This window comes from Ursus americanus, chromosome 7, assembly GCF_024610735.1.
Source record: "Ursus americanus isolate L20-20 chromosome 7, mUrsAme1.1.p, whole genome shotgun sequence".
Classification (NCBI taxonomy): Eukaryota; Metazoa; Chordata; class Mammalia; order Carnivora; family Ursidae; genus Ursus; species Ursus americanus.
Genome location: NC_142133.1, coordinates 77,859,050 through 77,873,230, shown reverse-complemented (window position 1 = coordinate 77,873,230; position 14,181 = coordinate 77,859,050). Strand labels below are relative to the sequence as shown.

General features: G+C 51.6%; 2 long non-coding RNA genes across 3 annotated transcripts; one reads left to right on the top strand and one right to left on the bottom strand.

Moving 5' to 3' along the window:
* Positions 1-1,020: 1,020 nt before the first annotated feature.
* LOC123778558 (uncharacterized) lies at positions 1,021-9,033 on the top strand. 2 transcript variants are annotated; one of them, XR_015725341.1, is made up of 3 exons: positions 1,021-1,694; positions 7,815-7,948; positions 8,896-9,033. It is a non-coding gene; the product is annotated as an uncharacterized LOC123778558 (long non-coding RNA). The 2 variants fall into 2 exon arrangements; XR_006775946.2 differs by lacking the exon at positions 1,021-1,694 and adding an exon at positions 5,946-6,078.
* Positions 4,156-8,904, bottom strand: LOC123778559 (uncharacterized). Its single transcript, XR_006775947.2, has 3 exons — positions 8,132-8,904; positions 6,149-6,266; positions 4,156-6,047 (listed from the first exon to the last, which is right to left on the bottom strand). It is a non-coding gene; the product is annotated as an uncharacterized LOC123778559 (long non-coding RNA).
* Positions 9,034-14,181: the final 5,148 nt, after the last annotated feature.

Sequence of the window (14,181 nt, the reverse complement as noted above, 5' to 3'; positions counted from 1 at the left end):
TCCGTGGTGGTTATTGGAGAAAGCCAGCCAGCCCAGTGACTTCTCTGCAGCCCCGCTGCTCGTCACGGGTGGTGCCAGCCGCATGTGTTAGCTTCTTGATCTCAAATCAACCCTGGGAAATAGGTATTAGGATCACCATTTTCAGATTCAGCTCCGAGAGCCTTAGAGACTTTACCAAGCTCACACGGCCAGCAGAACCTGGTTCAGATCCAGGGTTTCTGACTCCTCGCCCAGCATGCTTTTTTCCTTTCTTTTTTTCCATGTTAGCTAGCTAATTCTGGTGACAGTCCTACTTGTTAAAATGTTAGGTCTCCGTTAAACCCGGAGCTCCTACACCTCTGTGGGCTGATGCCTCTCACACAGGAAGATGCTGCTTCTGGGCTCCCATCGGGGGCTTTCAGGCTCAGGTTTCTGCTCCGTCTGCTGCTGGGGCGGTACCTTTGGTGGACACTGTGATGTGCCCCCACAGCCCCTTTCGCTGCAGGGCTTGCCCCCCCAGCTGCTGGGAATGCTGTCATGGGACAAGCTCGGCTGTCCGCTTCTTCGGGGTTGGCCTCAGCTGCGGAGGGCCGGCTGGCCCAGGGTCATGCCCTTCCCGTGGCTGCCGCATCCACTGGGGAAGGTATAAAGGCTGGGTCAGCTCCGTCCGAAGGGAGACACTGTGAAGGTCATTGTGGTTCCTGTGTTTTCTGTGGGGTCTATCCCTGGACCTCCTTCTCCCTCTGCCCTGTCCTGTTTCCTTCCTCTCCCCTCCTCAGGGGATGGTTCCGGGGACACTCGGTGACAAACATCCTGTCCCTGAACTCTTCTCAGAGTCTGCTTCCTGGGAGGCCCACCCTGCCCCAGCACCCACCTCCCCCTTCCTCCTCATGACAGCCCTTCAGAGACTGGCAGGGCAGCCTGCACCCGGAGGCTCTTCTCTGAGCTACATGACCACACAGCCTTTGGCCTGGTCTGGCGTCTGGGCACGCCGCCATCTTGGGCCGTCTCTCGGGTGCTTCTGAAGTCACAGTCCCAGGAGCCAGGGGAGGGCTGGTTTTTCGGGGGCAGACCCGAGACCCTGGGACCTTCTCATGGACCGTGGTGGCTGTCCCCAGCTGGCTGCCGGCACAGACGGAAGCATTTACTTCCACAGGAACGAATTTAGTCGGAAAACCTAACCACGCAGGCAGCACCTGGCTGCATGTGGTCATTAACTGTCCGAGTCCCTCCTGTCCTCAGAAGGGAGCTGATCAGCCTCCGTGAAAGCCAGTCAGGAAACGCGGTCGCTGAGGGGCCTACACAGCGGCGTCTGCCTGCCTTTGCAGGCTCTGAGGTTCCCATCGGACCAAGGATATTAAGGGTCTGAGATGCAAAACGTTCAGGACGTTGTTGCTCAGCAGCTGGGAGTTCCTCTATTATTAATAAAAGTCTGAGTCCTAGGACCTTGGAGAACTGAATTCTTTCAAGGGCATCGGAGCGTTCTCCCTGCACCCCATACCGCGCCTCCCTGCTGCCAGGGAGCGCATGAGCCGGGACTCCTGAGTTGTAAGTAACGGAAATAAACTTGACCTGTAACAACAGCAACAGAGCCAGAGGGGGATTTTATTTTAAGGTGTTTCACCAAACTAAGGTCAGAAATGCTGCCAGGACCCAGAAAAGGATCCGGTCCATAATCTGGGACCTCTCTGCCTGAATTCTGCGTCTGCGCAGTGGTGAGAGTGCGTGCATGTGTGTGCGTGCGTCTGTGTGCATGCGTCTGTGTGCGTGCACATGTGTGCGTGCGTCTGTGTGCGTGCACATGTGCGTGCACATGTGCGCAAGCGTGTGCGTGCATGTGCGTGCGTGCACGTGTGTGCACAAGCGTGTGCGTGTGCGTGCACGTCTGTGCGCAAGCGTGTGCGTGCACGTGTGTGCGCAAGCGTGTACGTGCACGTGTGTGCGTGCACGTGCAAACATGCTTCTGCATGCACGTGCATGTCTGCGTATGCCTTTACCTAGATCAAGTGCCTCATGATGGCAAATGGCTAATCGTCCATTCCAGGCTTTCCATAAAAACATTTTTTTAAAGATTCTATTTATTTATTTAAGATAGAGAGCAAGAGCAAGAGTACAAGCTTCAGGGAGGGGCAAAGGGACAGGGAGAAAGCAGACTCCCCGCTGAGCGAGGAACCTGATGGGATGCAGGACTCGATCCCAGGACTCTGAGATCATGACCTGAGCCTAAGGCAGACGCTTAACGGACTGAGCCGCCCAGACACCCCATAAAAGCATTTTAATGATATCAAGAAACTAACTGAACCCTTTCTTGGACCCAGTCCTAAATTCCTGGGAGATACGATTTTATTGGTGCCTTTGGTCCGATATTAACTTCTGATGCAATTAGGCATGGATTCCTGCCAGGCGGAACCGTGCAGTCCAAACCCGCTGCGAGGACCCAGCCCTATCAATGTGCCCAACAGCCCCCAAAGTGGGCACTCCCGGCCAGCCTCAGAGAGCACACCGTGAAAGGTGTTAGCTAGGCAGCGCCCGGCGCTATCTGACCTGGATGGAGACGGCTGGCAGCAGGCTAGAAACATCAAGCCCCTCTGCTCCCCGGCATTGCGTGCAAAGCAACCAAGAGCCTATGCCAACGTCGGCAAACCTTTCCTGAGCTATCCTACGCAGGAGCAGGTGCAGAACCATGTAAGATACAGCCTTTCCTTCCTAGAGCACACCCCGAAGAGGACTGACAGGAATGGTGGAGAGAGAACACGCCGCAAAATGTGATGAGACCCCCTGTGCTTAATGAGAAAGGCAATCAGTTGTTGAATGACCTGTATGTGCCAGGTGTTTTACATATATTATCTCTAACTTCACAACAAGTTCGCCAGGGGGCATTATTATTATATGCCTGTTTTACAGATCAGAAAACTGACGCCCAGGGAGGTGAACGGACTCACCCAGAGTCACATTGCTAGTGTTTGGTGGGATTTAGGATTTAATTTCAAGTCTGGTTAGTTCTAAAGCCGGTAGTCTTCCCAGAATGATGCATCGCTTTCTAAATAACAGATCACACAAGTAAAACCTTAATAATTCATAAGTTGTATGATTCAGGAATGCCATTAGAGGCTACGCGATGCCAAACCGTTCAATGAAACAGTGAAGCATTCCATCAGACTTGCGTCTGGACTGATTTCAGTAATTTATGGGATGGGAAGACTTGGCTAAATTAATTCACTATTCCCATCTTGTGCTTATTAATTGTTCTGACAACCATCCAGATGCTCTTGTTGACTCGGTCCAGGCTTACGGTGCAAACCGTGGGAGACATGGGGGAGGGGAGGGACTAGACGCTTCGCTTCCGGCATCACTGATTGAGGCGGGAGACAAGGGCAGGCCCAGCCAGCGGTCGGCGTGTCTACTGTGCAAGAGGGGAGGGGGTGTGAAACAGCGCTGGATTTCGAGTCCGGCTATCTGGCTTTCCTTTCTACTAGAGCTTAACCATGCTGGAACTCAGGCAGTCTCTCACTGTCCCTGGGCTCCAGCTTCCTTCTCTAAAATGTCTTAAATCCCACTTTTTCCCTCTCTGCATTTTAGAAACAGTGGTTATTAGTGTGTGATAATAGTTACTATATAATAGAGGCACCTGGGTGGCTCAGTCGGTTGGGCATCTCGATTTTGGTCCAGTTCACGATCTCAGGGTTGTGGGATCCAGCCCCACATCGGGCTCTGCCCTTAGTGTGGAGTCTGCTTGGGCTTCTCTCTTTCCCTCTCCCTCTGCCCCTCCCCCTGCACTCATGCTCTCTCCCTCTCTCTCTCCAGAATAAATAAGTAAATCTTTTAAAAAATGGTTACTGTGTAATAATAATGGGTAAAATTTACTGGCATGTATGTTTACTTTCTTTGTGGAAATTATGTTTACCTTTCCTTACGGCTATAAGAGCTTGATCCTAATATCAGCCCCATTTCACAGAGGAGGCAGCTGAGAACCCAAAAGGTGAACTAATGTGCCCCTAACCAAGTGTGCCTGCACCCAGAGAGAGACTCTGGTCCAGTGGCCTCGACAGAGACCATCACCTGTAGGATGGTCGTCATTGCCTGGCGAGTCCTTAACCCAGGAAGCCCAGGGTGGGACCTGCGCCGGTGGGAGCTGGGGTGGGGGGCAGATACTCTGAGGCTCACTGCCTCACGTTCTTCACCATCACCAAGGCAACAAGCTCTCCCTTGCTGTTGCCAGGGAAACCATCGGAGCTCTCTCTTTCTCTCACCTTCACCATGGAGACAGCCAACCGGAAAGGCGCTCCCGGGGTGGGAGGAGGTACGGCCAAGGGAAAGGCGACAACAACGTGCTTCCAGACTCTCCTTTGTGGCTGGAGCCCCAGCATCCAGCAAGAACCCAAGGCCTGGAAATTCCCGCTCCGTTGAGGAATGCGGAGACATTCCTGGAGCACCCGAAATACAATGGCAAAGCCAGGATGTCCCTGGGGAAACACAGGTTAGAAGAATTGTTTTCGGAATTTATTTCTCGAAGCTGCCTTTCCTTTAGTCAGCCATTGTCCAGATCAAAGGAAATCCCCAATTTTCATGTCTCACAAATGCTGAAAATCTGCCAGGCCAGGTGTTCCCTTGGTCTGATTGTGCTCCCAACCTGCCCAGTGACGTTGCATAACCCAATCTGTCCTCCCTGGGATCTGTCGAATGCACGGGATGGGCTACCTCCATGGCTCCTGGGATCCCAGATTTCTAGACCAGTACAGGTTCTTCAAGAAAGCACGAGGCTCGGGGCGCCTGGGTGGCACAGCAGTTAAGCGTCTGCCTTCGGCTCAGGGCGTGATCCCAGTGTTCTGGGATCGAGCCCCACATCAGGCTCTTCCGCTATGAGCCTGCTTCTTCCTCTCCCACTCCCCCTGCTTGTGTTCCCTCTCTCGCTGGCTGTCTCTATCTCTGTCAAGTAAATAAATAAAATCTTAAAAAAAAAAAAAAAAGCACGAGGCTCCAACAAGTTTGCCAGACTTTCATTGTAACATAACAACTTAAATCCACATTTCATCTCCCGAGGCCGGAGGTTGGGAGGGCTGAGCGTGTACAGGGAAGTCAGCGGGCCCGAGCTCAGGTCCGGACTCCGCGGCATGTCCGGGCAGGACATCTGCCTCCTGGACCTCAGTGTCTTAGTTTCTTGGGAAGTAAAATTGGATTAATAAGAGCATTCCTCTTGTAAGGTTCTTGTGTCGATGAAATGAGACAAACTGCAAAGCCTTCCGCACAACGCCCCGCACGTGGCAGGCACAACACACGCTAGCAAATATTATCACCATCACCATTATCTCCTAAGGGATATTTTAACACCAAATGAAGCTTTTTTTTTTTTTTTAATTTAAGTGATAGGACCCCACTGAAGCCAAAATGACAGGGCTTAAATCGCATACATTCCGCTTTTGGAGCAAGTCACTACATCGCCCTCACTGATTCTCTATGCGGCCTCGGTGGACCTGAGAATTGCTGGATTCGGTGATATGCACGTTCTTTCTGCTCTAAGAGGCAATGCGTTTGTAATTCTTCCCCGCCTGATTAGCCAAAGGAGTATCCCGGGGCCCACGGCCAAAGAGGAGTGAGAAGTCAGGTGCCTTTAGTGGCCATCCTGGACCTGGGTTAGATTCCAGCTCTACACAGACCTCTCTGTGCCGGCCGGGCGGATTCAGGCAATGAGGAAGCACAGATGTGCAATCCTTCGCCACCTCCCCTCCCTGTGTTTGTGACATCAGGCTTCAGCCGCACCAGCAATCCACCGAGGCTGCAGGGTCCTGGTCCGGGACCCAGCGCCTGGAAGTGCCCTGGTTTTGTCCTGCAAAAGCCGGCTGCGTGGGCAGAGGGTCCGTACCGCCATCCCGCCCCCTCCCCGGGTCCCCGCTCAGGCCACCGCAGAGCCACACAGCGCGGGCCCTCCAGCAGAGGCTCATCTAGGGAGGCCTCTTCTTCCCACTCAGCCTCCTTCTGCCTCTCCCTGCTGGGACTTGGGTGGGAGAAGCAGTGGGAGGATCCACAGACTGAGAGCCAAGAAGCCAGAAGAAGCCGGAAGATACGGGAACCTAGAGGGAAAAGCATTCAGGGCCAGAATGAGTAAGCAAGTTCGTCTCTGGGCCTTCATTTTTCTTTTCTGTAAAAACAGGGGCAATCTTGTCCACCTTACCACGATGATGAAATAAGGCACGGGGTCATGGTAATAATATCCGTTCAGCAGGGGATCCAGGTTTTGTGGGGGCCGAGTCTTATTCAGTTTGGAGGAGCCTTTTTATGAAGAATGGAAACTTACAAAGACAAAATTAAATACGAAAGGGAATAGTTACTTAGGAGAAAGAAGTCACAATAAATTGCAATTTAAAATAATTGAACAAATACTATAAGCACCACAAAAAAAAAAAACCAGAAAAGTAACATATTTTACTAATTAACTTATATGCTTTTTTAATATTTTTTTCTACATTTGGGGGTTGCTGTGTATACTTTGACAGCCTTTACGTATGACAATGATTTTGTAATCGCATTTTCTGTAAAGAGAGTATGAAGCTGATTCAGTCTATGCCCTAGCATGGTTGATCAAAGCTTGTTTTTTATGATTGACAGTTTTGAGTAGATGTCAAAAAGAAACAAATTCTCTGTTTGCAATTTGACGTTGCAAGGTGGTGAAGAATTTTCATGATTGGAAGAATTTTCCATGGACTTATTCTGACTCACTTCTCCTCCACAACCCCATACTTTTGCAGCCAGAACACATGCATTTCACAACATGATTTTTAGTCCCACGATGTTCTGCCATGATGCCTGGGGTGTCATAACAAAAGACACCTTTACTGCTCTCATCACTTAGGAAATTCCAAGAGGCTCTGTGTCAGAAATGGGGACAAAAACCAAATAATATATATATATTTTTTTCTTTTTAAATATTTATTTATTTATTTTGGGGGGGGTGGGGCAGAGGGAGAGAGAGACTCTTAAGCAGATTCCCAATGAGTGCAGAGCCCTACACACAGCTCAACCTTACGACCCTGAGATCATGACCTGAGCCGATGCTGAGAGTCGGCTGCTCAACTGACTGAGCCACCCAGGCACCCCCAAATAATATATTTCTAATTCTAGATTTCAATATCACAAAAAGAGAAGTGGTTCAGAGGGTTCAGAGGAGTCTCCGGAACCACAACTATCAGGGGCATCCGCCCAGACGACCCCATTGCTTCTGTCAGGGCCCTAACGAACCTGCCGCGGCTGAGGACCCCATCATCACTGATGCTTGGCAACTCCACCTTTTAGCTCTGAGTTTCGTTTTTAGACTTTCCTCCTCTCCCATGGCAGGAGACATGGCCTTTTTGGAACTGCTTAAGTATCCTCCGGCCTTTGTCTTTAGATTTCTGGTTTTTTTTTTAAGATTTTATTTATTTATTTGACAGAGATAGAGACAGCCAGCGAGAGAGGGAACACAAGCAGGGGGAGTGGGAGAGGAAGAAGCAGGCTCCTAGCGGAGGAGCCTGATGTGGGGCTCGATCCCATAACGCCGGGATCACGCCCTGAGCCGAAGGCAGACGCCCAACCGCTGTGCCACCCAGGCGCCCCAAATAGATTTCTGTTGTTTGTTAATTGCACTCGGTTTTTCATTCTCTCTCTGTAGAAGGTCATTGCAACCTAAGTCAACCACTGGATCCCCTGCGTTTATACACATAGATTCTGTACCCCTCTACTTGCACGCCCCGTTGTTTTTTTCAAGCCCAAAGCGTTGCAGCTTGGGTTTTTCCACCATCAGAGCATTCTCCCAAGTCAATGTCAGTGAAAATGATAGCTACTGGGTTGCCCCCTTGCTGCAGGGACCCTCGGTGCTCCGTGGACATACCTCCTGAGATGGAACACACCCTCTGATCACTGATCAGGCCCCCTGCCACACCTTCTTGCCTGCTTTCCTGGGCCACTCCCAGTACCAACGTGTCAGGTTGGTCCTCTGGTAAGCAGCCGCTGGGGCGATGGAAGTACTGGAGGTTTACTGGGGGTAATGCCTATTGAAACTGCAAGGGGAGGAAGCAGGAATGGGCAGAGAAAGACTCCACCCCACAGTGCAAATCTGAAACATGTGGAAGGACACAGGGAAGGGGAATAGGCAGATAGAGACGCAGACAGAAATGCCTACCTGAAGTCTTACCCAACCTGATCGGAGGTTGGAGCGGGAGGACGGCCCATTAGAAGCGGCCCCCACTGGGCGGCAGTGTCCAGCTGCTAGGACCCTGGCGCTCTTCTTCATTCATCTGAAGGCTGCCCAGGGGGAGCATGGCCTTGGCTCAAACCCTGGCAGATCCTAAAGGTTCAGTGGTGGGGGGATCTCAGCTGACGGGACTCCCCGCTGTGGACCGGCATGCTCTTCATGAAGGGACTTCTGAGAGGAAACCTCCATGGCTGCCACACCTGGAGTGGGGTCTAGAAGAGGCTGAAGCTCTGGGTGCACTTGGCCCTTTGGCCCTGTAGACTCCTTACCCTTAGGGTAGGAATGAAGCCAGAGGAGAAAAGAGTGGGACCCCCAAAAGTGCCGGTTACACTGCTCTTGCCCTGGACTAAGGCTGTCACGGCGTGGATGCAGCTCGACTTCTCCTCGGCCAGAGCTCCCAAACATCCACAGCTGCTAGAGCACCCCCCAAAGTGGATAGAATGTGCTGGAAAGGAAGTCTGAGCGGAAGGAGACAGGGGTCTTAACTGATGGGAGTTTTAAAACATCTGAAAATTTGTTAGTTTTATAAAAACACACGAACCCATGGAACCGTGGCTTGAGTCCCTACCCAAGTCTTGGAAGGGGACCTTGAAAGTAAGGGACCCTCATTAGCTTCATGGTAAATCCATCCCTGCCTTAACTACTACCATTTCCATTCTGGAAAGTTCTGGTAACTTGAGGTTCTTTTTCAGATGGCAGCTGAGGCTTCCTGCCCCGGGGAAGAGACGTCACAAGTGAAGGCAGACAACCAAGAAGACGGTTCCTGGTTTTGAGTGTTTAATTATGGCCATGGTAGAGATAAAAAAAAATTTTTTTTTTTCAAGAGAAAAGGCTTTGCGGTGGCCAAAATCTAGGCTTTTGAGCTTCAAAACCCCGATCCTTGAATGACTTAGAGGATAATGCTTATGCTTATATATTTGGAAACAGAAACATAACCTGGTTACTCAGAGACATTTTCCAACACCTTGAAGTATTTGTTGCTTAAAAATTCCACAGCCTGGGGGCGCCTGGGTAGCGCAGTCGTTAAAGCGTCTGCCTTCGGCTCAGGGCGTGATCCCGGCGTTCCGGGATCGAGTCCCACATCGGGCTCCTCTGCTGGGAGCCTGCTTCTTCCTCTCTCACTCACTTGCTGTGTTCCCTCTCTGGCTGGCTGTCTCTCTGTCACATAAATAAATAAAATCTTTAAAAAAAAAAAATTCCACAGCCTGGAGCCAGTGGCAGAGGAGGAGGAGGTGGTCAGCCGAAGGGAGGAGAGCAGGAGAAGCAAGAGGGTTGGGTAGGTATTGCCATGTGACTCCAAGGAAAGGATCCTAGATAAGACCCCTAGGGGAAAGGGGCACAACAGAAACTCCAGGTCCATTTGGGGATTTGGCTCTGAAGAGGACTTTCGCCTTGCTTCCAGAGATGAGCCCCGAGGTGACAAGTCTCAGGATCTCCCCACAGGTCCATGTGACAGAGGCAGAATAGAGAAAGCTGCATGCTGGATGGATGCAGACAGCCCCTAGGAACCCCCACCACCAGCAGAACCGTAGGACAACAGCCACCTGTTTCTGAGCTTTCCAGAGGGTGAAAGAGAATAGGACCTAGAGAGATCTTACAGTTGGGACAGGCGCTTGGGCATCTGATCTGATGACAAGAGACCAGATGGGAACAAGGGTGCCTTGAGACGGGTCCGTGGGGAGCGGGGAGGGCGGCCACTACCGACTGGGTGAGCTGGGAGTCACGCGGATGGACACGAAGTCCCTGGGGAAGGTGTCTCAGGGACTAGACTGTGCTGGGGTCCCGAACTGGCTGGAGACACCACGAACTGCCTGAGATAAGGTTTCTGCCACCCATCAGAAGAACGGAAGCTCCACACAGACATTAAACTGGAGAAAGACAAAGTTTTGACTTTTATGCACATGAGTTGGCGACCTGAGGTTTCATATCCCCACACGGGGTCAGAGCAAGGACACGAGCCCGTCACAGACGTCCCCTGGTGCCATTTCTGCTACATAATCAGTGTGCCGCAGACCACTGCAGGACGTCTCCCGTCCCCGCACCTACCCCCGCCCCCCAGATTTGCTCTGCGCTTCTCCACTGACTCTTGGCTGTGGGAAGCTGACCTCATGGGCTGGAACACAACACGGGGCGTATTTGCCCTCTGGTTTCCAGTTGGGTTTGGCCCACGGGAGGCGCCAACCAACAGGAAACGGGAGGGGGTGGGAGGAAAGAACGTGGGGGTATTCGTTCCCCGGCTTTGGCACGGGCTCCTGCCTGGTGGCCCGCTCCCGTGGGCCCGGCTCGCACCAAAGTTCCAGTAAGAGCTCCCTCTCTTCCCCCTGCGGGCCTGTGCGTGGCAAGGGCTTCCCCGCTCTTGCGGACCTTGGGGCGCCTCATTCTCCCCCGCCCCCCGCCTTCCCTCCACCCTGTGCACACCTTTGTAAATAGGCCTTTCCTTATGCTCCTGTGAATCACCTCTCCCAAGCGTGCCATCTGTTTCCTGCGGGGCCCTGGTCGCCGCGGCTCCCGGCAGAATCACTTTCAGTTTGAGAACCAGGGCCGCTCTTCCTGTGCGATCCGGTGGAGTCGGCGATCCGTTCTGAGCCTCGGTTCCTTCACCTGGTACATGAGACTATAACACCCCAGCCTTTCCTCCTTCCAGGGGATATTGCGAGACATCGGAATATAGGTGAAAATACTCAGGAAAAAAGTAAGGCGTAACTATTAATAGAATGATTAAAAGCGATAATAGGAGGGCGCCGGGGTGGCTCAGTCAGTGGAGCGTAAGGCTCTGCGTTTTGGCTCAGGTCATGATCTCAGGGGTCGTGGGATCGAGCCCCGTGTCAGGCTCCACGCTCAGCGGGGAGTCTGCTTGAGATTCTCTCCCTCTGCCCCTCCCACCTCTCTCTCGCTCTCTCTCAAATAAATAAAAATAAATCTTTAAAAAGTAATTTAAAAAAAAGTGATAGTGGTAGTAAGGTTCCTGCTCGTAGCTCTCCTCCGGTCCGTCGCTTCTCTCCAGCACCAAAGCACTGACCCCGTCTTGGGCGCTTGCAAGGCTGCCGTCCTTTGTTGTGAAGCCCTGTGCCCACGGAAAGGTGACACTTTGTGACCAGATACAGTGCACAACTCTTAGAGCCGCTGCCGCCGCATTTTGACAATGACCTCGGTGGGCCCCGGGGCGGTGCTGTCCCCTCTGAGCTCCGTCTCCCGCCCTCGCATCCTCTGGCTGGGTTTGCTGGGAGCTGGTCCAGCCCCCACCCTTTCTGAAGCCACATGGCACCAGGGTCCCTCCCATGGGAGCAGAGGGTGGGCCAGGCCTGACGCAGTGAGAGCCGGTGGGAATTTAGACTGCCCCGAGCTCCGTCAGAAAGCGAATTGCCGGCGGCATCTTCACGGCCAGGCGGGCTGTGAGCGCCCCGGAGCTGAGCGCGAGGACTGCTGCGGATGCTTTCCCGGTCCTGTACGCGTCTCAAAACGAGAACATGTTCCTTGGCTTCTCCCGCTCTTCCCTCCAGGCTTTTCTCCGTCAGGCGTTTTCACTGTCGTTTCTACAAGGCCCGTCCCCTCCACCAGGCCTGACCAGGCAGGGACACGAGAATCAGCAAGGCCAGGAGTGGCTTCCATGTGACCAAGAGATCTCAGACCCAAGTTGTTTAAAACCCAAAGTTGGAGCACCTGGGTGGCTCAGTTTGTTAAGCCTCTGCCTTTGGCTCAGGTTATGATCCCAGGGTCCTGGGATCAAGACCCACATCCGGCTCCTGTTCAGTGGGGAGTGTGCTTCTCTCTCTCCTTCTGCCCCTTCCCCTGCTTGTATGCTCTCTCCCTCTCTCTCTCTGTCTCAAATAAATACATTTTTTTTAAAGAAGGTGTTCTGATGGCAGCTCACCTCCAAGTAGCCACCCCATTTGCGTCAGAGACAGAAAGAAGAGGGTGGGGCCAAGGACAAAGAGCTAAATGAAGATCCCATCAGGTCTACTTCTTCTCAAAATTTGACCCCAAACTCTCACCTGGGACATCACTAGCACATGTGGGTTACATGGGCTTCTAGGGTCTAGCCTGGGAATCTAAACCTCATTAATTACATGGTGCCCATGGGAAAGTCTGTTCTGATCTCCAGCACTGTGATCCAGTCGAGCTGTTGGACATGGACCAAAGTTACACTGGGAAATGCCTGGGTCAACTGTAATCAGATGTGTCAAATCCAGCAGTGCGGCTGGGCTTGGAAAGCGGGAGGGGGTGGGGTGGGAGAGGGACAGGAAGGGAGAGACGTGGGTGGCACAGCAGTATGACAACACTGGGAAAAGGGGGGGGGGCTGCAGCACGCGTGGCTACATGCTGTCACCGTCACCAGACAGCTCCGAAGCCAAGGCTTCCCCGAGCTCACGTCTGTCAAGAGACTCCTCACCGAGCGTCCCTTTCTCTGTCTGGCTCTGTGTAGTGGAAAACAATGTCTGTGGCCCACTCCCTGGGCCTTCTCCTCAGAAGCAGCTATGGGGGCAGGAGTGTGAGACTGAGGCCTTCCGGAGGCTTCCAGATTTAAACCAATCCCACAGACATGCGGCAGAATTGCCTATAGAGAATTGTGTTATAGCCAAGTGCCGGGGTATATATTTATCTGTGCCTGAGATTCTCATCTCTTTTTAAAGAAAAAGCCACACATTTGCTAAAAGACAAAGTGGAAAAAATGTACTCTTGAACAAATATTCAGGATGGTTGCTCAGAATGTTTGAAATGATGAACTGTGTGGAAAAAAAAAGTGCCTGTGGCAAATTGTTAGCAGGCTATATTTGGGGGTCCAAATCCAGGGCCCCCGCCAACTGAGTTCACCCAGCCCGAGTGTTTTTCCATGTCTATTTATAACTATCCACACATTCACACACAAAAAATGCAGTGGACATTCGACTTCGTTTCTAGATGACTAAAATGTTCTGAATGTATCCGATTACAGCACGTGAGAACCTTTGGCACGGCCTGCGATTAGCCTTACTTACTGGAGAAGGGATTAATCAATGCACAGAAAACAACGAAATAGGATCCTTTGGGAATTTGAAAGTATGAAAACAACTTTTGCTTTATTTCCTTTTTAAAAATATAATTGACTTCCACAAAACTTGATTACACTCCAACCATGTGAACCACTAACTTGGGACCTATATATGAGGAAGGCATGTCTCTGGTCCCAAGGAATTTTCTGGGGAGGTACAGATACTGTAATAAAGTACATTTGAAGGATGATCAGTGCCTTCACAGAACTGTAGACAAAGCTACTGGGCACACAGAAGAGGGAGTGAATGTAACCAGCAGTTGACGCCTCCCAGCATCCTTTCTTTTTGCTCCCTTTGGGGAGACACAGGGCTCGGGGCAAGTATGGCTGATGTGGAACACGTGACCTGCCTTGGCCAATCAGAGCTCTCCATCCCTCTGGGCACAGTGATTGGCTCGGGAGAGACCATGCTCTCTAAGCAGGACAAATCAGAGTGAAGATCAAGCCTTTGGCTGGGAAAGCGACCACAAAGACTCTCCTCTTTTTGTTGGATTTGAAGGAAGAAGTCCCAGGTGCTGCTGAAAGCTGTTCTGTACCCATGAGGTGAGTCAGCCTTCAGACAGGGTTGACTGCAGAAGGTGAATAAAGAGACAAAAATAAACTAGTCCCTGAATCACCAGAATATTCTTTACCTAACACCATTTTTATTCTTGATTTTTCAGTCACAGGAGGCAATAAAATCCTCTCACTGTTTTGTTTTGTTTTTTAAAGATTTTATTTATTTGACAGAGATAGAGACAGCCAGCGAGAGAGGGAACACAAGCAGGGGGAGTGGGAGAGGAAGAAGCAGGCTCACAGAGGAGGAGCCTGATGTGGGGCTCGATCCCAGAACACTGGGATCACACCCTGAGCCGAAGGCAGACGCTTAACGACTGTGCCACCAGGTGCCCCCAAATCCTCTCATTATTAACGTCACTTTGAGTTGGGTGGTTTTGAATTTCCAGTTAAA